At 41.4% G+C, this 24,918-nt stretch overlaps 1 pseudogene; it reads right to left on the reverse strand.

Annotated features, from left to right (window-relative positions):
- On the reverse strand, nucleotides 1–24,451 carry LOC112232969 (annotated as a pseudogene).
- Nucleotides 24,452–24,918: the final 467 nt, after the last annotated feature.

A 24,918-nucleotide genomic window follows, 5' to 3' on the forward strand; every position in this document is an offset into this window, starting at 1 on the left:
TAAATAAATATTTTAATTATCTTCGTTTGCAAACATGCAAAATAAAATATATACGACATTTAATGTACCAGCACTGTGTACAAATGCATGTAATCAGTTTGCTTTGCTATATGTTTAATACAAAATGACAGCAAGGAATATTTACAATTGCCCTGGGGCATTCCCATATACAGATTTACACAACCAATTATGAAATGGAGAAATTCTGGTAACAAACTTTACCAACTCAGTTTTGTGTTTGAAATTTGGTTACATCAGTGATGTAGGCCTGATGTGAGCTTTCAGCAACAGCAATGTCCTGTTCGAGACTGTCAAACCTCCTAGTACAAAAATCTCTTCAGTGCACACAAAATTACAAAAGCCATCTTTGAGTATGTTACAGAAATGTTGATGATAAATCCTAGTAATCATAAAGGCATTCTACATATATCCACAATAAAGAAAATGTACAAAACATTCTTTAGCCTCCCCTGTGCTTACTACCAGTTGAGTAAAGGAACACAAAACATTGACTCAAAGGGAAGCTCCAAATGGTAAATTGTTATATCACTCAAAAATAAATAAATAAATATGGATTATTATAGAAACTGTTTAACGTACTGTTTGGCCCATGAGACTATAGAATCATCTACAACAGGAAATGTACGTGAATTCCCGCAATGACCAAAATCTAGTTTAGAGACCAGGGCAATTTTTTGACATTAAAATGTCAGTTTTCATTATAGTAAACAAATCATTTTCAAAAGACATCCACAATAAAAGTGGACGACAGACTGATAAAAATCAGGATATTTCCCCACAACCTAAAAAATACATGTTGAACCAGATAATTTCAGTGGGGCCTTTCTTGGAGGGAAGTTAGGGGATCCACAAAGGACATCTTTTCTTTCAGTCATTCGAGATGGTGTGTGTGTGTATGCTCCACTTCGTTGGTGCTGACCAGGCTGCTCTCGGTGTGTGGTAATGATGCCGGCTTCAGACCGTGTTGGTGTTGTTGGCTGCAAAGGCATGCAGGTTTCCCAGCTGACTCAGGCCACTCTGGATGTGTGCTACGTGGATCTCTACGTTGTTCTGGAGGCAACTGCACAGACAAGACACACACATTTTGACCATGTGAACATGCACCCGTCATTCTTGGCCATATTTATAGACCTTTCTCTGAAGACTGCTATCACCGCCATCCATCTCCCTGCATAACTCTAAATAGGACAAAACATTGGGGCAGAGAATGAGTGTGATATGTAGAGGCACTCACCTGAGGTTGGAGGGGTCTATTGAGCTCTTTATGTCATTCAGAGAGTCCGTCAGTGATTTAAATTCAAAGGAGTTCAGGTCTCCTCCCTCAGCCAGACACTGGAGCACAAACAAATACATGATCAGGCAAACAAATAACTTGAGTAGGGCTGAGGCTGTGTGTGTGTACCTTACACTAACCTTGATCTGAAGCAACAAGGCGGTGAGGCCTGAGATGAGGTGTGTGAGGCTGGAGTTAGAAACACACTGCTGGTCGTTGTGGAGGGAGTTGGTCTCTTCCTCACAGTGCTGACGCAGCTCTGTGGGCCGGTCTGCAGGCGCCATGCCCTGATCTGGGGCCAGCTAGAGAGGGCGCAGGGACATAGATACTTAGATTCATGTTGTTGCAAAACTGTTCTGGGAGCAGCTGAAGAGAAAGAAGTTCATAAAAGCTTTGGAAACAAAAACACATTTTATTTACATTATTATTAAGACACCCTTTCGCTGATGACAATCTAAAACAACTATTGCTGATGTTTTGCTAGTCTTCGGTATGTCTTCTCACTAAGTACCCTCACAAGAGGCTTGGCTACATGTTACACATTTAGCTGCAAAACTATCAAATATAGCCCATTTATTTGATGAGCCCGAAATAAGTCCTCACCTCGCAGCAGAACTGCTGGACCTCGTGCAGCACCTTGTTCAGGTCCTTATTGAGCTGCTCCAGCTCCAGGACTGTGGTGGCATAACGCTTCTGGAACTCCAGGCCTATAGGCATTGAGTATGACTTCTACAAAGACAAACACACATATCAATGTTAAGTGGTATACATTTACTTTTTGTCACTTATTTCCAAATTTCTTTGACTGAATATACTGTCTTGAAAATATTCTGTTATAATATTGTTATAGAACTATCTATGACCATACCAGTTTTTCAGCCTCTGAGTTCATATCTTTCAAGTGCTTGATGTGTTCCTTCTTGATCATAAGGATCTTGGAAAGCCTCATCTAGGAGATTGAGGAGAGGGAGAGAGTTTAGTGGGACATATTTACACTATGATATATGATCCTAGAGGCAAAGCCAAGACAGGAACACTCACCACTTGAACGAGGAACTTGACAGGGAATCCGCCGAGTGTATCCCCTTCAGCTCCGGAGAGTTTGCTTTTCCATGGAGCTGATGAGGGGGTCATTGTCCTGTCACAGGAATTGACGTGTCAATTCCAAATAAACAAAACAATATTCAATTTAAGGGTCCGTCATATTCATCTTATAGCAATAGAAGTACATGAAGCATTCCCCGTAATCTCACATGATCACAAATAAAACTGGAAAGGCAACTATAATGTGCACTGAAGCCCTTGTTTCATGCTTACCATGCGGACGGGTGTGGTGGCAGAGGGGTAAGTTTCCCTAGGTGGGGTCATGAAGTTCTGGAAGCGGGAGGGTCTCTGTTTCTGGGCAAAGGCTGAGATGGGCATGGTCTCGTTAGGCTCGTTACTCTGGAGAGGGAAGAAACACAACCGATACTTTAAATCAACTCTAGCTGGTAATGCAATAAATCACCATGGTATTGGCAATATCTTGTACATGTTCCCTCCCTTGCTGCTGATTTTCCGAAAGCATATGAGCGTGATCGAGGAAGAAAAATGTATCGTCTTCTAGGTCGGTAATGCTTTCTTGGGGCTTGGACAAAACTGCTAGTGATGGCCAAAGACTTATGCGTTTGTGTCGGTGATGTCTGATGAGGTTAGAATCCCGGTTCTAACATAATGCTGAATGAGTGTTATGAAGGCTAGGCAGGCATACCAACACTTCGTAGTCAGGCACAGTGTGTGTGCCCAGCCCATTCCGGTCAAAGGTCACACGGTAAGTGGCAGCGCCTGTATCCACAGCATCAATCTGCCCAGTGAACAGGCCGTCATGGACTCCCCTGAGACGAGCTGGAATACACACAGACATAATCAATACTCAAAGCTGGCTGCACATACAAAAACAAGGAAATCTAATCTGGAGGTATTTGCAGGTGACTTTGGTTGCTATGGCTACAGGTTTGTGGATATTTTACAGGTGACTATGATAGCTACTTTTAGGGTAAGGGCTGCTGATATTTAACAAGTCACTTTGGTTGACATGACAAGTGTTGTACCAGTGACTTTGGTTCCTATGACAAGCAGCAGGGGAATCTCATCGGGGAGGTCTTTGCAGTGTGACACGTCGGCAAGCTTTCTCTGCTGCAGCAGACGCATCTTCTGCCTCTTCTGCCCCAGTGCAGTCCGCTCCTCCGAAAAGAATGCAGATGAACACCTAGAGGGGAACATTTAAGTTAATTGCAGACACAAATAACTGGTACACTTGGTGTGCATGAAAAAGAAAACCCCCCAAAATGTTTCATTCGATTCCATTGCATTGATATTTCCCAGAGATCCATGGTGTCCATGAAGAGAAGCCAGTTCAGAAAGGGAACGCTTTATGATACATTGCTGCATGAATGTTGTCCATCAATAGCAGCTACAAACTAGCTAGCTTAGTATAATTAGTCGTCTCGGGAGTAGCCTATCGTATAGCCTACTTTGTTCCCAATGCCAGATTTCAGGAAGTCTGTGCGCTCGGTGAACTCACACCCCATCATGGAGAATCATCCCTCGTCCATACAATTAGAAGGTAGCAAATGCTAGGACAGCTAGAGGCCTAGGCGTTGATATTCCATGAGTGAGGAGCAATGCTTTCTGATCAGGAGCAGGAGATGGTACTTATGGAGATTCGATAGTATTTCAGTAATTTGTTTAGTGTAGCATCAATATCGAAAGTAGCCTAACTATCACTGCATGTCGTGCACCTCACGAGACTGCTGATACAGTGCCTTCCAGCAATATTCTACATTTTAGGGAACATCCCAATCACATTAGTTATTGTGACTTGCGCCGGCAGTCACATTGTAAATGTTGTACAAATGATTTCTAACTATGGTTATTATTCTTTGGAACCTTTTTCCCTGTTACATTTTAAAGCTAGAAATGCATTCAAATGAACTTGCAGACTGGTCTGGATTATTGTACTTGTATAGCTACACTTCTGCTGCTTTTCTGCTCTATGCAGTCACTTCACCCCTACCTACATGGACACATTACCCCGACAAACCTGTACCCCCTGTGTATAGCCTCGTTATTATTTTATTGCGTTAAGAAAATATTTACCTAACTCTTTCTTGAACTGCACTGTTGGGCTTGTAAGTAAGCATTTCACAGTAAGGTCTACACTTGTTGTATTTGGAGCATGTGACAAAGTTTGATTTGTTCAAATCAGGAGTGTCTGCTAGCACATTTGTGCATACTGTTTCACGAGTCACACTATTGGCATACATTTTACAGCATAGTTTCAGACAAAGTATTTACATTTACTTCATCCTTATCTGCAGCGGTAGGTTTAGGCTGATTTATTAGCCAGGTTTAATCATGCATTTTACATATGTAGTCCTTCCTGTCGGTCCATCTTTGCATTCTATTAGTATTTTTCGAGTGACAGTTGTGACTCTATTCTAATTCTATCATATGCTATTGTATGCTAATTTTAGTGATCGTTTCATTCTAGTAATCATGCATTAGCTACTGTTATTAATTCATTTAGTTCTATCAAGCGTTTTAGGCTTCAACTCTTATGCTGTGGGGAATGATAACACATTCAGGTTGTAGCTGATATTCTTTGCTTCATTATCTACACACAGTACTGCATAAATGGAATGGCTGCCGATATTGCATTCATGGGAGCATGTGCATGGTTTGGCTCGTATCCATGATCTTGTGCTAATTCATGCATTTCTTGTTACGTCTTGTATGATCTGCACATAGTCGTTATGGCATGGTTGCTATTATTGCTATTGCCAATAGCACACGATGTTGTGGTGACAGATGCCAACACTGTCTACCCCTTCAATAGCATCTGCTTGGAGCATCGCAGTAGGATGGCACACATTTTAGGATAGTGGTAAACAAGTTTACGTGCATTATCATGCATGCTTGTACATGGTGCGTATGCAAGGCATCTAATACCCTGATGCCGCTCACACTGCTACAGTCATTGTAGTGGAGCATGACTCATATCTACCACCGTTGTGCTGGCCCAAATGCTGCGGGCTGCTACACACACTGTTCAGCAGTCAAGCAGCGTGATATCTTGTGCTACTCGGATGGAGTAAGGCTGTCGTCAGCTAAACTTTTCTGGGTCTTTCCATCATTAAGAATATTTTCACAGAGGTACAGCTTCATTTGAAATAGTTGCTACTGCCTAACCCAAACCATAAGCTTTCTTCCTCAGATTTCAAGTTATCACAGTATACCTTAGTGGGGAAGCTGATGCTTTATAGCTGTGAGATGACCAATTAAGGCTTGCTATAGTTTCAGCTGTGTTGGATGAGCAGTTGATACTAGCATTACCTAGCATGCGGTTGGCTTGCTAAACACCCATATGGCGATTAGCTGTTAGCGATCAAGCAATATGCTGTGAGAGTATAGAATTTGAAATCATGGTAATTGGCCAGGCCAATGTACACAGTAACCGACATAACCTTTCAAAAGAAACACGTGGCTTTTCATTGCAACTTCACTATAATCATGACACTTCGTTATTATCAGTAGCATTTTATTAATATAACCTCTAAATATTATTTTAATATACAAATGAATAAAATGTCAGATTGGAGAGGAATTCGAATTTTGACGCACTAACTAAGTCCGATGCGTTTTTCCCTCCGCTTTTCAGAGCATTTCGCATAACGTCACTAATGCTGCTGTGGTTATTCCATATGGCAATATGTTGTTAAAAGTGGTAAGAGGGGACACAGTAATGAGATAAAATTATATACTTCCGGAAAAATATGCTACTGAAAATATTAGGATATAGGCTAAGTATCCGATAGGATGAATCATGAATTTTATTGAAACGCAGCTTGGCTACGTTTCATTCAATTGCATCCCATTTAATAAGAGAGCCAATGCAAAACTGGCACCTGTCGTCATTCCTCGCATATATGCTGACCCTGCAAAAAGAGACGAAGTCCAGACAGTCTAAGCTATTTTAGAAAACTTTATGAATGGATATAGAGAATAAGTGAACTTATACATGCACACCGACCCACCTAAAAGGACTCATCATTCAAAGTCACCTGCAGTGCATCACACTCAAGAATGGTGCCTTACCTTCAAATCCTTTCTGTAGGAGAATATTTGTTTTGTCTACATTATAGGATAACGCTAAATCAATGTAGCCTATCATATAAATTGACAAGGAAATGTTAAACTCAGCTAAAAAAACATCCCCTTTTCAGGACCCTGTCTTTCAAAGATAATTCGTAAAAATCCAAATAACTTCACAGATCTTCATTGTAAAGGGTTCAAACACTGTTTCCCATGCTTGTTCAAGGAACCATAAACAATTCATAAACATGCACCTGTGGAACGGTCGTTAAGACACTAACAGCTTACAGACAGTAGGCAAGTAAGGTCACAGTTATGAAAACTTGGGACACTGAAGAGGCCTTTCTACTGACTGAAAAACACCAAAAGAAAGATGCCTAGTGTCCCTGCTCATCTGCGTGAACGTGCCTTAGGCATGCTGCAAGGAGGCATGAGGACTACAGATGTGGCCAGGGCAATACATTGCAATGTCCGTACTGTGAGACGCTTAAGACGGCGCTACAGGGAGACAGGACGGACAGCTGATCGTCCTCGCAGTGGCAGACTGCATGTAACAACACCCGCACAGGATCGGTACATCTGAACATCACAACTGCGGGATAGGTACAGGATGGCAACAACAACTGCCTGAGTTACACCAGGAATGCACAATCCCTCCATCAGTGCTCAGACAGGTATACAAGCCCTATTGCGGACAGTTGTAAGGCAGGTCTTCACCAGACATCACCGGCAACAACGTCACCCATGGGCACAAACCCACCGTCGCTGGACCAGAAAGGACTGGCAAAAAGTGCTCTTCACTGACGAGTCACGGTTTTGTCTCATCAGGGGTGATGGTCGGATATGCATTTATCGTCAAAGGAATGAGCGTTACACCGAGGCCTGTACTCTGGAGCAGGATCAATTTGGAGGTGGAGGGCCCGTCATGGTCTGGGGCGGTGTGTCACAGCATCATCAGACTGAGCTTCTTGTCATTGCAGGCAATCTCAACGCTGTGCGTAACAGGGAAGACATCCTCCCCCTTCATGTGGTACCCTTTCTGCAGGCTCATCCCGACATGACCCTCCAGCATGACAATGCCACCAGTCATACTGCTCGATCTGGGCATGATTTCCTGCAAGACAGGAATGTCAGTGATCTGCCATGGCCAGCGAAGAGCCCGGATCTCAATCCCATTGAGCACATCTGGGACCTGTTGGATCGGAGGGTGAGGGCTCGGGCCATCCCCCGGAAATGTCCGGGAACTTGCAGCTGCATTGGTGGAAGAGTGGGGTAACATCTCACAAAAATAATAGGGCAAATCTGGCGCAGTCCATGAGGAGGAGATGCACTGCAGTACTTAATGCAGCTGGTGGCCACACCAGATTCTGACTTTTGATTTTGCCCCTCCCTTTTGTTCAGGGACACATTATTCAATTTCTGTTATTCACATGTATGTGGAACTTGTTCAGTTTATGTCTCCTGTCCATAGCCTAATGATCAATTTTAGTGAAGCAGTGGGTGGCTATGATGACACTACATTTTAATTTAAGTGAGCGCTTTATCTAAATCTGTGCAAACACTTACTGATATTTTTTGCATTAATATATTAACTTCTAATTTACACATCTTGGTTTTCTTCACTGTTCGCTTCATGCGCAATTCACGTACTGAATCTCCACCGGCCTCTCTCTAGCTTTTAAACGAGTAGTGTATATATAGACAATGAACAGCAATATAGTTGAAACTTTTTCTAAAAACAAATAGGCCTAGTCGCACTTTTTCTAAAAACCCAGAATCTCTAGTTGCACAGCTAGCCTTAGACCACTGCGCCACTCGGGAGAGCCATGTCCTTTCTCTTAGTTGTCTGTTTCCTTGCACTCGTTCTGTGAGTGAGCTTCTGAGGAGGCGAGGCTAATCAGCCGTGTCGACACTCCCAACGTGGGTAGGAGGGCCGTGTAGACAACCAGTGACTTGAAAAGAATAACTGGGTGGCCCTGCTTGAATTCACCTTCCTAGATACAGTAATCAACCATAGCATTGATTGTTAAAAGGTTCCTTTGTCTTCCTCAAACTCGTGTTGCGTTTCGCGGCTGCAGCGCATGGTCAACTTAGTCTGATATGTAAATTCTTAGCGCACATGTTTTATACCCTCGGGTCAAAAGGGCCGTTTCCGTCTTTATGACATGCTCTCTGGGTTCCCTGGGTTGTAGCTAGTTACAGGGCAAGGTATTAGAACTTACTATGATCTCGTTTAGACAACTAAAATCACAGTTCTCTTTGATCTGGATATTTTCTACACAACAAAAAGGATGTAAACATCATATACAAATAATAACTCTTCAAGTAACGTTTTTATTATAACGTCTTCATTTAAGTTTTAATGACAGCACAAAAATCAACATTCATTTTCATATTCCATCTATCATTGTTTTACCACCATTTTGGCTGAAATATAATGTTCAAAGGTCAATTTATTTGATGTTCTGGCATTTTGGGCTGTAAACTCTTCCTAAGGCACACAGACATTCCAGCCTCTCACGTTACAGACCAGAAGGGTTGGGCTGCTGCCTTAAAATTTATGATGGGTGTGAGATCATAAACCCCTCAACCAATCCCTCTATACCTCTCCATCTGTGCGGGAGGAAGAGATCTCTGTAGAACCATGATCCACTGTAACCTGATCCTCATAGGCCAGTCAGGACACAACCTTGATATGGTAGAATAACTTAGCTGGATCATTTGATAATATCTAAATCGTGCTTTCTGCCATAGCTACACAGTATTCTGGCTCTGCTGTTTTGGGGGATTGGTATAGCTTACCACATTCACTGCTTGTAGTTAATTGTATATTTTGATGCTGAAGGAGCAGAGCCTATATCGCCAAGACCTGCATTATTCAATAAATGGTTAAACATGTTTCTGCGTGGTGTATCATTGGTGGCTAGGGATCAGTGTTTTCCACAAGTACATAACCAGCCAGGCCACCCCCGGGTTAAACATTTTTAGCAGAAGGAGCTCTATTTTGGTGGCCTCTGGTACATTCTCATGCCTTGATTCCATCCGAAATACACAGCAAAATGATTGAATACTTTATCAAGTTTACCTCCCAGATTGGATATATAAGTAGTGGTATTGTGTAGAAAGACATGACTTGACAATTTAAATGACAGAAAATGTATGAACTTAGTGTATTTTTTGTTGTTTTGGACATGGTCTAGGCCTATATGATCAGGACAATGTTCTATGTAAGAGAGCTTTGAAATAAAAATCTGATTTGGAGGGCCAAGCTTTGAAAAGAGAATATGCTATAATAATGAACAATACCGTCTGGGTTTTCCCATCAGTCTCCTGATTGTCCCCCACTCCACACGGATCAACTTCCTGGTCTTCAGGTTAGGAAAGGACTCTTTCAAACACAGGCAGAAGTCATTGTCCCCTTCAAATAAAGGTCTGGAAGGAGAAAAAGTTGGCAGCGCTCAATGGAATAAAGAACTTACAATAACTTACTGTGAAAGTATGTAATACAGCTTACCTGTCTATGTTCGAGTAAAACCACTCGTAGATGCACCATGTGTGCTTTTGGCAGTTTGTGTCAGAATAATAGAAGAGTGATTTATTTAAGCTTTTATCACATTCCCAGTGGGTCAAAAGTTCACAAACACTCAATTAGTATTTGGTAGCATTGCATTTAAATTGTTTAACTTGGGTCAAACATTTCAGGTAGCCTTCCACAAGCTTCCCACAATAAGTTGGGTGAATTTTGGCCCATTCCTCCTGACAGAGCTGGTGTAACTGAGTCAGGTTTGTAGGCCTCCTTGCTCACACAAGCTTTTTCAGTTCTCCCCACAAATTTTCTATAAGATTGAGGTCAGGGCTTTGTGACGGCCACTCCAATACCTCTACTTTGTTGTCCTTAAGCCATTTTGCCACAACTTTGGAAGTATGCTTGGGGTCATTGTCCATTTGGAAGACCCATTTGCAACCAAGCTTTAACTGATTGCTTGAGATGTTGCTTCAATATATCAACATAATTGTCCTGCCTCATGATGCTATCTATTTTGTTTTATGCCTCATGATGCTACCACCCCGTGCTTCACGGTTGGGATGGTATTCTTTGGTTTGCAAGCATCCCCCTTTTTCCTCCAAACATAACAATGGTCATTATGCCAAACAGTTCTATTTTTGTTTCATCAGACCAGAGGACATTTCTCCAAAAAGTACAATCTTTGTCCCCATGTGCAGTTGCAAATTGTAGTCTGGCTTTTTTTTAACGGCGGTTTTGGAGCAGTGGCTTCTTCCATGCTAAGCAGCTTTTCAGTTTATAGGACTCGTTTTACTGTGGATATAGATACTTTTGTACCTGTTTCCTCTAGCATCTTCACAAGGTCCTTTGCTGTTCTGGGATTGATTTGCACTTTTCGCACCAAGGTATGTTCCTCTCTAGGAGACCGAATGCGTCTCCTTCCTGAGCGGTATGACGGCTGCAGGGTCCCATGGTGTTTCTCATGACCGCGCGTCACGAGCCCGTGGCTCTCTGCCAGACCTCTGAGTCATTCCCCTTTCATTCAGCCCCCTTCATAGTAGAAGCATCAACAATGTTCTAAAGACTGTTGACATCTAGTGGAAGCCTTAGTAAGTGCAAGATGTCCAATATCCCAATATACCTTCAATAGGGGATGAGTTGAAAAACTACAAACCTTAGATTTTTTCTCAGGTTTTTGCCTGCCATATGAGTTCTGTTATACTCACAGACATCACTCAAACAGTTTTAGAAATGTCAGAGTGTTTTCTATCCAAATATACTAATACTATGCATATATCTTAGCTTCTGGGCCTGAGTAGCAGGCAGTTAACTCTGGGCACCGTATTCATCCAAGCTACTCAATACTGCCCCCCAGCAATAAGAAGTTAAAGGCGCCGTCAACTTAGTGTATGTAAACTTCTGACCCACTGGAATTGTGATACAGTGAATAAGTGAAATAATCTGTCTGGAAACAATTGTTGCAAAAATGTCTTATGTCATAAACAAAGTAGATGTCCTAACCGACTTGCCAAAACTATAGTTTGTTAACAAGAAATTTGTGGAGTGGTTAAAAAAACGAGTTTTAATGACTCCAACTGTACATAATGTTGCCGCTACCGTCTCTTATGACCAAAAATAACTTCTGGACATCAGGATTGCGATTACTCACCACGGACTGGCAGAAACCTTTTTTCCCTTTAAACAGCCCAACGCGAATGATATTCTGCTTTCTCTGAACAGGCACAGATCCCTGTGATTTGCGTGAAGAGTAGATGGAGAAATAGGGGTCAAAGGGTTGGCTGCCTTCTGAGAAATCGTAGGTGATCGAAAAACCTCCACTTCGTTCCATTTTTCTAGCAAACGTGCAATCTTTGGAGAATAAAATCAATGACCTACGCACAAGATTAAAATACTAACGGGACATTAAAAACAATAATATCTTATGCTTCACGGAGTTGTGGCTGAACGACAACATTATCAACATACAGCTGGCTGGTTATATGCTGTACCGGCAGGATAGAACAGCGGCATTTGGTAAGACGAGGGGCAGGGGACTATGTATTTTGCTCGCCTGAGGTAGAGTATCTCATGATAAGCTGTAGACCACACTAACTGTATTTTTCATAGCTGTTTACATACCACCCACAGTCAAAGGCTGGCACTAAGACAGCATTGAATGAGCTGTATTCCGCCATAAGCAAACAAGAAAATGCTCACCCAGGAGGCGGCACTCCTAGAAGCCAGGGACTTTAAACGCAGGGAAACTTAAATCCGTATTACCAAATTTCTACCAGCATGTCAAATGTGCAACCAGAGAAAAAAAAAATTCTGGACAACCTTCACTCTAAACACAGAGACGCATACAAAGCTCTCCCTCGTTCCTCCATTTGGCAAATCTGAAAATAATTATATCACCCTGATTACAAGCAAAACTTAAAGCAGGAAGCACCAGTGACTAGATCAATAAAAAAAAGTGGTCAGATGAAGCAGATGCTAAGGTACAGGACTGTTTTGCTAGCACAGACTGGAATATGTGCCGGGATTCCTCTGATGGCATTGAGGAGTACACAACAGTCACTGGCTTCATCAATAAGTGCATCGATGACGTCCTCCCCACAGTCAACGTACGTACATACTCCAACCAGAAGCCATGTATTACAAGCAGCATCCGCACTGAGCTAAAGGCTAGAGCTGCCGCTTTCAAGGAGCGGGACTCTAACCAGGAAGATAATAAGAACTCTTGCTATGCCCTCTGACAAACCATCGAACAGGACTAAGATCAAATCGTACTACACCGACTGACACTCGTCCCATCTCGCCGAAGTGCTTTGAAAGGCTAATCATGGCTCACATTAACACCATTATTCCAGAAACCCTAGACCCACTCCAATTTGCATACCGACCCAACAGAACCACAGATGATGCAATCTCTATTGCACTCCACACTGCCCTTTCAAACCTAGACAAAAGGAACACCTACGTGAGAATGCTATCCATTGACTACAGCTCAACGTTCAACACCATAGTGCCCTCAAAGCTCATCACTAAGATAAGGATCCTGGGACTAAACACCGTCCTCTGCAAGTGAATCCTGGACTTCCTGATGGGCCGCTCCCAGGTGGTGAGGGTAGATAGCAACACATCCGCCATGCTGCTCCTCAACATAGGGGCCCCTCAGGGATGCGTGCTCGGTCCCCCTGTTTCTCCCTGTTCACTCACGACTGCACGGCCAGGCACGACTCCAATACCATCATTAAGTTTGCCGATGACACACCAATGGTAGGCCTGAGCACCGACAATGACGAGACAGCCTATAGGGAGGAGGTCAGAGACCTGGCCGCGTGGTGCCAGGACAACAACCTCTCCCTCAACGTGATCAAGACAAAGGAGATGATTGTGGACTAAAGGAAAAAGAGGACTGAGCACACCCCCATTCTAATTGACTGGGCTGCAGTGAAGCAGGTTGAGAGCTTTAAGTTCCTTGGTGTCTACATCACCAACAAACTAACATGGTCCAAGCACACCAACAGTTGTGAAGAGGGCACGACAAAACCTATTCCACCTCAGGAAACTGAAAAGATTTGGCATGAGTCCTGAGATCCTCAAAAGGTTCTACAGCTACATCAAGAATATCCTGACTGGTTGCATCCCTGCCTGTTATGGCAATTGCTCAGCCTCCGACCGCAAGGCACTACAGAGGGTAGTGCGTACGGCCCAGTACATCACTGGGGCTAAGCTGCCTGCCATCCAGGACCTCTATACCAGGTGGTGTCAGAGAAAGGCACTAAAAATTGCCCAAGATTCCAGCCACCCTAGTCAGACTGTTCTCTCTGCTACCACACGGCAAGCAGTACCGGAGTGCCAAGTTTAGGTCCAAGAGGCTTCTAAACAGCTTCTACCCCCAAGCCGTAGGACTCCTGAACACCTAATCAATTGGACACCCAGACTATTTGCATTTACCCCCCTACACCGCTGCTACTCTCTGTTGTTATAATCTATGCATAGTCACTTTAATAACTCTACCTACATGTACATATTACCTCAACTAACCGGTACCCCCTGTATATTTAGTCTTGCTATTGTTATTTTACTGTTACTTTAATTCATTGTTACTTATATTTCTTATTATTATCATCATCTTTTTTCTTCTTTAAAAAAACTGCATTGTTGATTACGGGCTCGTAAGTAAGAGTTTCACTGTAAGGTGGTTGTATTCGGCGCATGTGACTAATTTGATGATTTGAAGAGAGTAGAGGTCGACCGATTATGATTTTTCAACGCCGATACCGATTATTGGAGGGCCAAAAAAGCAGATACCGATTAATCGGCCAATATTTTTTGTTTTATCTGTAATAATGACAATTACAACAATACTGAATGAACACTTATTTTAACTTAATACATCAATAAAATCAATTTAACCTCACATAAATAATGAAACATGTTCAATTTGGTTTAAATTGTTTTTGCACCAAGTGTTGGAGAAGAAAGTAGAAGTGCAATATGTGCCATGTAAAAAAGCTAACGTTTAAGTTCCCTGCTCAGAACATATGAAAGCTGGTGGTTCATTTTAACATGAGTCTTCAATATTCTCAGGTAAGAAGTTTTAGGTTGTAGTTATTATAAGACTATTCCTCTATACCATTTGTATTTCATATACCTTTGACTATTGGATGTTCTTATAGGCACTATAGTATTGCCAGTGTAACAGTATAGCTTCCGTCCCTCTCCTCGCCCCTACCTGGGCTCGAACCAGGAACACGTCGACAACAGCCACCCGATGCATCGTTACCCATCGCTCCACAAAAGCCGCAGCCCTTGCAGAGCAAGGGAAACTACTCCAAGTCTCAGAGCGAGTGACGTCACCGATTGAAAAGCTATTAGTGCGCACCCCGCTAACTAGCTAGCCATTTCACATCGGTTACACCAGCCTAATCTCGGGAGTTGATAGGCTTGAAGTCAAACAGCTCAATGCTTGAAGCACAGCGAAGAGCTGCTGTCAAACTCACGAAAGTGCTGTTTGAATGAATGCTAACGAGTCTGCTGCTGCCTACCATCGCTCAGACTGCTCTATCAAATAGACTTAATTATAACATAATAAAACACAGAAATACGAGCCTTTGGTCATTAATATGGTCGAAATCAGGGAACTATCATTTCGAAAACAAAACGTTTATTCTTTCAGTGAAATATGGAACCGTTCCGTATTTTATCTAACGGGTGGCATCCCTAAGTCTATCTTGGCAAGTCAGTTAAGAACACATTCCTATTTTCAATGACGGCCTAGAAACGGTGAGTTAACTGCCTTGTTCAGGGGCAGAACGACAGATTTTTACCTTGTCAGCTCGGGGATTCATTTTTGTAACCTTCCGGTTACTAGTCCAACGCTCTAACCACCTGCCTTACATTGCACTCCACGGGGAGCCTGCGTGGCAGGCTGACTACCTGTTACGCGAGGGCAGCAAGAAGCCAAGGTAAGTTGCTAGCTAGCATTAAAAACGTATAAAAAACAATCCATCTTCACATAAATCACTAGTTAACTACACATGGTTGATGATATTACTAGTTAATCTAGCGTGTCCTGCATTGCATATAAATTGGTGCGGTGCCTGTTAATTTCTCATCGAAACATAGCCTACTTCGCCAAACGGGTGATGATTTAGCACTGTCGTTGCACCAAACCTAACCATAAATATCAATGCCTTTCTTTAAAATCAATACACAAGTATATATTTTTTAAACCTGCATATTTAGTTAATATTGCCTGCTAACATGCATTTCTTAGAATTAGGGAAATTGTGTCACTACTCTTGTGTTCCGTGCAAGCAGTCAAGGTATATGCAGCAGTTTGGTCCGCCTGGCTCGCTGCGAACTGTGTGAAGTCCATTCATTCCTAACAAAGACCGTAATTAATTTGCCAGAATTGTACATAATTATGAAATAACATTGACGGTTGTACAATGTAACAACAATATTTAAATAAATGTGTAAAAAAAATAATAAATAAATAAATAAATAAATAAATAAATAAATAAATAAATAAATAAATAAATAAATAAATAAATAAATAAATAAATAAATATATATATATATATATATATACATACAGTGCCTTGCGAAAGTATTCGGCCCCCTTGAACTTTGCGACCTTTTGCCACATTTCAGGCTTCAAACATAAAGATATAAAACTGTATTTTTTTGTGAAGAATCAACAAGTGGGACACAATCATGAAGTGGAACGACATTTATTGGATATTTCAAACTTTTTTAACAAATCAAAAACTGAAAAATTGGGCGTGCAAAATTATTCAGCCCCCTTAAGTTAATACTTTGTAGCGCCACCTTTTGATGCGATTACAGCTGTAAGTCGCTTGGGGTATGTCTCTATCAGTTTTGCACATCGAGAGACTGACATTTTTTCCCATTCCTCCTTGCAAAACAGCTCGAGCTCAGTGAGGTTGGTTGGAGAGCATTTGTGAACAGCAGTTTTCAGTTCTTTCCACAGATTCTCGATTAGATTCAGGTCTGGACTTTGACTTGGCCATTCTAACACCTGGATATGTTTATTTTTGAACCATTCCATTGTAGATTTTGCTTTATGTTTTGGATCATTGTCTTGTTGGAAGACAAATCTCCGTCCCAGTCTCAGGTCTTTTGCAGACTCCATCAGGTTTTCTTCCAGAATAGTCCTGTATTTGGCTCCATCCATCTTCCCATCAATTTTAACCATCTTCCCTGTCCCTGCTGAAGAAAAGCAGGCCCAAACCATGATGCTACCACCACCATGTTTGACAGTGGGGATGGTGTGTTCAGGGTGATGAGCTGTGTTGCTTTTACGCCAAACATAACGTTTTGCATTGTTGCCAAAAAGTTCAATTTTGGTTTCATCTGACCAGAGCACCTTCTTCCACATGTTTGGTGTGTCTCCCAGGTGGCTTGTGGCAAACTTTAAACGACACCTTTTATGGATATCTTTAAAAAAAATGGCTTTCTTCTTGCCACTCTTCCATAAAGGCCAGATTTGTGCAATATACGACTGATTGTTGTCCTATGGACAGAGTCTCCCACCTCAGCTGTAGATCTCTGCAGTTCATCCAGAGTGATCATGGGCCTCTTGGCTGCATCTCTGATCAGTCTTCTCCTTGTATGAGCTGAAGGTTTAGAGGGACGGCCAGGTCTTGGTAGATTTGCAGTGGTCTGATACTCCTTCCATTTCAATATTAATCGCTTGCACAGTGCTCCTTGGGATGTTTAAAGCTTGGGAAATCTTTTTGTATCCAAATCCAGCTTTAAACTTCTTCACAACAGTATCTCGGACCTGCCTGGTGTGTTCCTTGTTCTTCATGATGCTCTCTGCGCTTTTAACGGACCTCTGAGACTATCACAGTGCAGGTGCATTTATACGGAGACTTGATTACACACAGGTGGATTGTATTTATCATCATTAGTCATTTAGGTCAACATTGGATCATTCAGAGATCCTCACTGAACTTATGGAGAGAGTTTGCTGCACTGAAAGTAAAGGGGCTGAATAATTTTGCACGCCCAATTATTCAGTTTTTGATTTGTTAAAAACGTTTGAAATATCCAATAAATGTCGTTCCACTTCATGATTGTGTCCCACTTGTTTTTGATTCTTCACAAAAAAATAGTTTTATATCTTTATGTTTGAAGCCTGAAATGTGGCAAAAGGTCGCAAAGTTCAAGGGGGCCGAATACTTTCGCAAGGCACTGTATATTTAATATATATATATTTAATATACATCACTTTTTTAAAATTAAATAAAAATCGGTGTCCAAAAATACAGATTTCCGATTGTTATAGAAACCTGAAATCGGCCATAATTAAATCGGCCATTCCGATTAATCGGTCGACCTCAAGAAGAGAGACTGCATTGCCCATCTGTGTGAGCTGGAGCCCTTACCTGGGGCACAGAGGTGACCCTTTGGCTCCTTCTAGGGGATCTGGATGGGAGGCGCTGTTCCTCCTCTTCCCCGAACAGTCTGCTACTCTTGGAGCTCCGCGTCGGCTGGACACAGGGAGGGCAGTGTCAGCATATGGGTGATAATGTTAATGTTTTAACATGTTTTTAAAATGTGCAGATAGTTTTGCTTATTAAACATTCCTACTCCATCTAAGATGAAACTGGGGCACTGATTTGTTGATAATACAAATGAAGTGTCAACATGGTAGAATTGATTGTGCAAATCAGACCAATGATGGTTATTTGAACAGAAAGACAAACTGCTCATGGGTAGTAAAAAAAACTAAAATGAGTTACATAGTGATATTATTTGACGATTATATAGACAATATCACATTCATGCGCTAGTTGGCTATTTTTCCTTCATAGCTTAAAAAAAAGGTAGCCAATTTGTTTTCAGTACTTTTATTTCCATGACTGATAAAAAAAGTGTTTTCTCATGGCTCTTGTCCCTCTGCAGCAGAGATATGGTGAGCAATAAGTTTGGAACATTGAATCGCAATAAAATCACAGCATCAAATTGCAATACATACAATACCAGTCAAAAGTTCAGACACGCCTACTCATTCAAGGGTTTACATTTTATTTTTATTTTTTTACTATTTCCTACATTGTAGAATAATAGTGAAGACATCAAAACTATGAAATAACATATGGAATCATCAGGTAACCAAAAAAAATCTTAAATATATTTTAGATTCTTCAAAGTAGCCACCCTTAGTCTTGACAGCATTCCACACTTTTAGCATTCTCTCAACCAGCTTCGCCTGGAATGCTTTTCAACAGTCTTGAAGGAGTTCCCAGATATGCTGGGCACTTGTTGGCTGCTTTTCCTTCACTTTGCAGTCCAACTCATCCAAAACCATCTCAATTGGGTTGAGGTCGGGTGATTGGGGAGGCCAGCTCATCTGATACAGCACTCCATCGCTCTCCTTCTTGGTCAAATAGCCATTAGACAGCCTAGATATGTGTTGGGCCATTGTCCTGTTGAAAAACAAATGATAGTGGGACTAAGTGCAAAGCAGATGGGATGGCGTATCGCATCAGAAAAGTGTGGTTGCCATGCTGGTTAAGTGTGTTTTGAATTCAAAATAAAATCAGACAGTGTCACCAGCAAAGCACCCCCACACTATCACACTTCCTCCATGCTTCATGGCGGGAACTACGCATGTGGAGATCATCCGTTCACATACTCTGTGTCGCAATTTGTACTCAGACCAAAAGGACACATTTCCACTGGTCTAATGTCCATTGCAGGTAGCCTAGTGGTTAGAGCATTGGGCCAGTAATTGAAAGGTTGCTGGATAGAATCACTAAGCTGACAAGGTAAAAACAAGGCAGTTAGCCCACTGTTCCCCGGTAGGCCGTCACTGTAAATAAGAATTTGTTCTTAACTGACATGCCTAGTTAAATGAAGGTTAAATATTTTTAAAAAATAATGTTTTTTTAAATTGCTTGTGTTTCTTGGCCCGAGCAAGTCTCTTTCTTATTGGTGTCTTTTAGTAGTGGTTTCTTTGCAGCAATTTAAACATGAAGGCCTGATTCACGCAGTCTCCTCTGGACAGTTGATGTTGAGATGTGTCTATACTTGAACTCTGTAACTAATAGACTTATCCTGTGCAGCAGAGGTAACTATGGGTCTTCCTTTCCTGTGGAGGTTCTCATGAGAGCCCGTTTCATCATAGCTGGTTTTTGCGACAGCGCTTGAAACTTTCCAAGCTGTTGAAATTTTCCGCATTGACTGACCATGTCTTTAAGCAAAGAGAAACAACAGTCCATCATTACGTTTGAGCTGTTCTTGCCATAATATGGACTTTGTCTTTTACCAAATAGGGCTATCTTCTGTAAACCACCCCTACCGTGTCACAACACAACTGATTGGCTCAAACGCATTGAGGAAATAAAATATACAAATTAACAAGGCACACCTGTTAATTGAAATGCATTCCAGGTGCATACCTCATGAAATTGGTTGAGAGAATGCCAAAACTGTGCAAAGCTGTCAGGCAAAGCGTGGCTATTTGAAGAAACTCAAATGTAAAAAATGTAACACTTTTTTGGTTACTACATGATTCCATGTGTGTTATTTCAAAGTGTTGATGTCTTCACTATTATTCTACAATGTAGAAAATAGTACAAATAAAGAAAAACCCTTGAATGAACAGGTGTCCAAACTTTTTACTAGAACTGTATATAAATCGTGAGAATCGCAATACATATCATACCAACAAAGTATTGTGATAATATCTTATCGTGAGGGCCGTGGCAATCCCCAGCTCAACTCATGGGAAGTGCTGATAAGAGTGTCAATGCCGACTTAATCAATAATGGTTGAATTACCAGAGATAAAATCCATGAGCCCTAAAGAGTTCCAAGGCAATAGACGGGAGGAAGGGCTACATTGGTCATCTCACCGTTTCCATGGACACCAGGGTGTGTCGTCCTCTCGTGTTGTGAGCTTTTGTTTGCTTCTCATTCAAAGTATTTGACAGACTGCCCTCTGGAAATTTACAACATATGGTATTATCAAAAATGGATTAAACTCACAATACCCTGACAAGTCACAACTGCTCCCTCATTGTTTAGACAGTCTATTTTCCCAAACTTTGAAGTGTCCTCCTTTCCCAGTCTCCTTCCTTCATGACCATTGATACAGTGCCTTGCGAAAGTATTCACCCCCTTGGCATTTTAACTATTGTGTTGCCTTACAACCTGGAATTAAAATACATATTTTTTTGGAGGGGGGGGTTGTATTACTTGATTTACACAACATGTCTAACACTTTGAAGATGCAAAATATTTTTGTGAAACAAACAAAAAATAAGACAAAAAATAAGAACTTGAGCATGCATAACTATTCACCCTCCAGAGTCAATACTTTGCAGAGCCACCTTTTGCAGCAATTACAGCTGCAAGCCTCTTGGGGTATGACTCTATAAGCTTGACACATCAAGCCACTGGGATTTTTGACCATTCAAGGCAAAACTGCTCCAGCTCCTTCAAGTTGGATGGGTTCCGCTGGTGTACAGCAATCTTTAAGTCATATAACAGAATCTCAATTGGATTGAGGTTTGGGCTTTGACTAGGCCATTCGAATAGATTTAAATGTTTCCCCTTAAACCACTCAAGTGTTGCTTTAGCAGTATGCTTAGGGTCATTGTCCTGCTGGAAGGTGAACCTCGGTCCAAGTCTCAAATCTGGAAGACTAAAACAGGTTTCCCTCAAGAATTTCCCTGTATTTAGCGCCATCCATCATTCCTTCAATTCTGACCAGTTTCCCAGTCCCCACCGATGAAAAACATCCCACAGCATGATGCTGCCACAACAATTCACTGTGGGGATCGTGTTCTCGGGGTGATGAGGTGTTGGGTTTGTGCCAGACAGCGTTTTTCTCAATGGCCAAAAAGCTCAATTTCAGTCTCATCTGCCCAGAGTACCTTCTTCCATATGTTTGGGGAGTCTCCCAACTGCCTTTTGGTGAACACCAAATGTGTTTGCTTATTTTTTCTTTAAGCAATGGCTTTTTTTCTGGCCAGTCTTAAGTAAAGCCCAGCTCTGTGGAGTGTACGGCTTAAAGTGGTCCTATGGACAGATACTACAATCTCCACTGTGGAGCTTTGCAGCTCCTTCAGGGTCATCTTTGGTCTCTTTGTTGCTTCTCTGATTAATCCCCCCCTTGCCTGGACTGTGAGTTTTGGTGGGCAGCCCTCTCTTGGCAGGTTTGTTGTGGTGCCATATTCTTTCCATTTTTTAATAATGGATTTAAATGGTGCTCCGTGGGATGTTCAAAGTTTTGGATACTTTTTCCAACTCAACCCTGATCTGTACTTCTCCACAACTTTGGAGAGCTCCTTGGTCTTCATGGTGCCGTTTGCTTGTTGGTGCCCCTTGCTTAGTGGTGTTGCAGACTCTGGGGCCTTTCAGAACAGGTGTATATATACACACCGAGATCATGTAACACTTAAATAAAGTCCACCTGTGTGCAATCTAACTAATTATGTGACTTCTGAAGGTAATTGGTTGCACCAGATCTTATTTAGGGGATTCATAGCAAAGGGGGTGAATACATATGCACACAACACTTTTCAGTTTTACATTTTTTTAAACTAAGTTATTTTTTTCCCATTTCAATTTACCAATTTGGAATATTGTGTATGTCCATTTCATGAAATCTAAATAAAAATCCATTTAAATTACAGGATGTAATGCAACAGAATAGGAAAAACACCAAGGGGGATTAATACTTTTGCAAGGCACCGTCGGTGACAGGACTAGTTTACACACTATTGCTTTATCAAGTCTCCTGCGATCATTGGTCATACAGGAAAGGAGAAAAGAAGAGTAAACTACTTAATAGATTTTTACTACATCATACATTGAGGATGACATAAGTTAATAAAGTCCATTGACTCAGACAACTTGATGACTACAGTATAACAATTGACAAGTTAAGACTTCAGATTGGCTTAGTTATGGGTCTACGACACATCCCTTGCGTGTTGCATTTTTAAGCCAGTCATTCGTGAATCTACTAAAGATGCCTAATCCAATGAGGTACTGACATCTCCAACCTCTGAATCTCCGTGGGGTCGCAGAAAGTGGATGTGGATACAGTGGATACAGTATTTTCAACCTAACTTCCATTTCCCCTGAAAAACGGATGTGGGAACTCCACAACAAACGTAGCAGGTGTTGTTTTACACCTGCTACGTTTGTTTCCCTCTTGAAGAGGTTGGTAACCTCAGTTCAAACACATATGCAATTCATAGAGTGCTTTCAGAAAGTATTCACATCCCTTGACTTATTTCACATTTTGTTAAAGCCGAATTTAAAATGGATTAAATTTAAATTGTGTCTCACTGGTCAACACCAAATATCCCATAATGTCAAAGTGGAATTATGTTTAGAATATTTTTGCAATTAATGAGAAATGAAAAGCTTAAATGTCTTGAGTCAATAAGCATTCAACCCCTTTTATGGCAAAAAAGTCCCATAAGTTGCATGGACTCCCTCTGTGCAATAATAGTGTTTAACATTAATTTTTTATGACTAACTCATCTCTGTACCGCACACATACAGATAATTGTAAGGTCCCTCAGTCGAGCAGAGAATTTCAAACACAGATACAACCACAAAGACCAGGGAGGTTATGCAATGCCTCTCAAAGGGTACCCATTGGTAGATGGGTAAAAAACAAAAAAAAGCTGAAATGTTATATTCCTTTGAGCATGGTGAAGTTATTAATTACACTTTGGATGGTGAATCAATACACCCAGTCATTAAAAAGACAGGCGTCCTTCCTAACTCAGGAAGGAAACCGCTCATGGATTTCACTAGGTCAATCAATTGTAACTTTAAAAGCAGTTATCCTGAGGATGGATCAACAACATTGTAGTTACTCCACAATACTAACCTAAAAGTAAGTTAAAAGAAGGAAGCCTGAACAGAATAAAAATATTCCCAAAAATATTGCAATAGGCACTAAAGTAAAAAATGTGACGGAAAAATGTCTGGGGAAAATCCAACAACACATCACTAATTACCACATATTTTAAAGCATGGTTGTCATCGGCAAGGACTAGGGAGTTATTTTAGGATGAAAAGAATAGAGCTAAGCACAGGTAAAATCCTTGAGGGAAACTGGTTCAGTCTGCTTTACAACAGCCACTGGGAGCCAAATTCACCTTTCAGCAAGAAACTAACCTAAAACACAAGGCCAAATCTACACCGGAGTTGGTTACCAAGAAGACACTTGCTGAATGACAGAGTTACAGTTTACTTAAATGTGCTTGAAAATCAATAGCAAGAAAAATGGTCTGTGCTCAACAAATGCTCAACAATGAACTTGACAGAGCTTGAAGAATTAAAAAAATAATGAGCAAATATTGTACAATCGAGGTAAGCAAAGATCTTAGACTTACCCAGAAAGACTCTCAGCTGTAATCACTGCCAAAGGTGATTCTGTATTGACTTAGGGGTGTGAAAACTTATGTAAATTAGATTTGTATTTAATCATCAATAAAAATTGCACTTTTTAAAATAAAAACATGTTGTTTTCTCTTTGTCATTATGGGGCATTACGTGTAGATAGGTGAGGATTTTTGTGGATCAATTTTGAATTCAGGCTGCAACAACAAAATGCAGAATAGTCAAGTGGTATGAATTCTTTCTGAATGCACTGTATACTTACACACAAGGATAATCAATGCAATGTGTGAAGATACAGTACCTTTCAGACTGACAAGTGCCTCAGCTGAAGAGCCTACAATCAAGAGAATAGGGAATTAGGCTAGACTTTACCATGGAACTAAACAATTTTTTTTTTTAAATGCAGTAGGGATGTGTATCTTTCCCTTTCAAGACGATGCATTACGCATATGGGCTCCGATAAGTACAGGAAAAAATCTATTTCAGTTTGAAACTATTCGGTGCGATCAGAGAACGAGTCCTGCTTGGCTACGCAGTCATCAGTGAACAGAGTACAGACGGGGACTAAGGATGCGCCCCAGTGAGGCTCCATGTTGAGGATCAGCGTGGCAGGTGTGTTGTTGCCTACCTTTACCAACTGGGGGTGGCCAGTCAGGAAGTCCAGGATCCAGTTGCAGAGGGAGGTGTTAAGTCCCAGGGTCCTAAGCTTAGTGATGAGCTTTGCGAGCACTACGTTGTTGAATGCTGAGCTGTAGCTAATGAGCAGCATTCTTAACCTCTCTGGGATATGTGGGATGCTAGCGTCCCACCTGGCCAAAAGCCAGGGAAAATGCAGAGTGCCAAATTCAAATAAATTACTATAAAAATCTAACTTCCATGGAATCACACATGCAAGATAGCAAATTAAAGCTACATTTGTTGTGAATCCAGCCAACATGTCAGATTTCAAAAAGGCTCTTCGGCGAAAGCAAACGATGCTATTATCTAAGGATAGCACCTCCGTAAACAAAGAGAGAAAAGCATATTTCAAACCTGCAGGCGCGACACAAAACTGATATAAAAATATAATTCAT

This window comes from Oncorhynchus tshawytscha, linkage group LG05 (genome assembly GCF_018296145.1).
Source record: "Oncorhynchus tshawytscha isolate Ot180627B linkage group LG05, Otsh_v2.0, whole genome shotgun sequence".
NCBI lineage: Eukaryota > Metazoa > Chordata > Actinopteri > Salmoniformes > Salmonidae > Oncorhynchus > Oncorhynchus tshawytscha.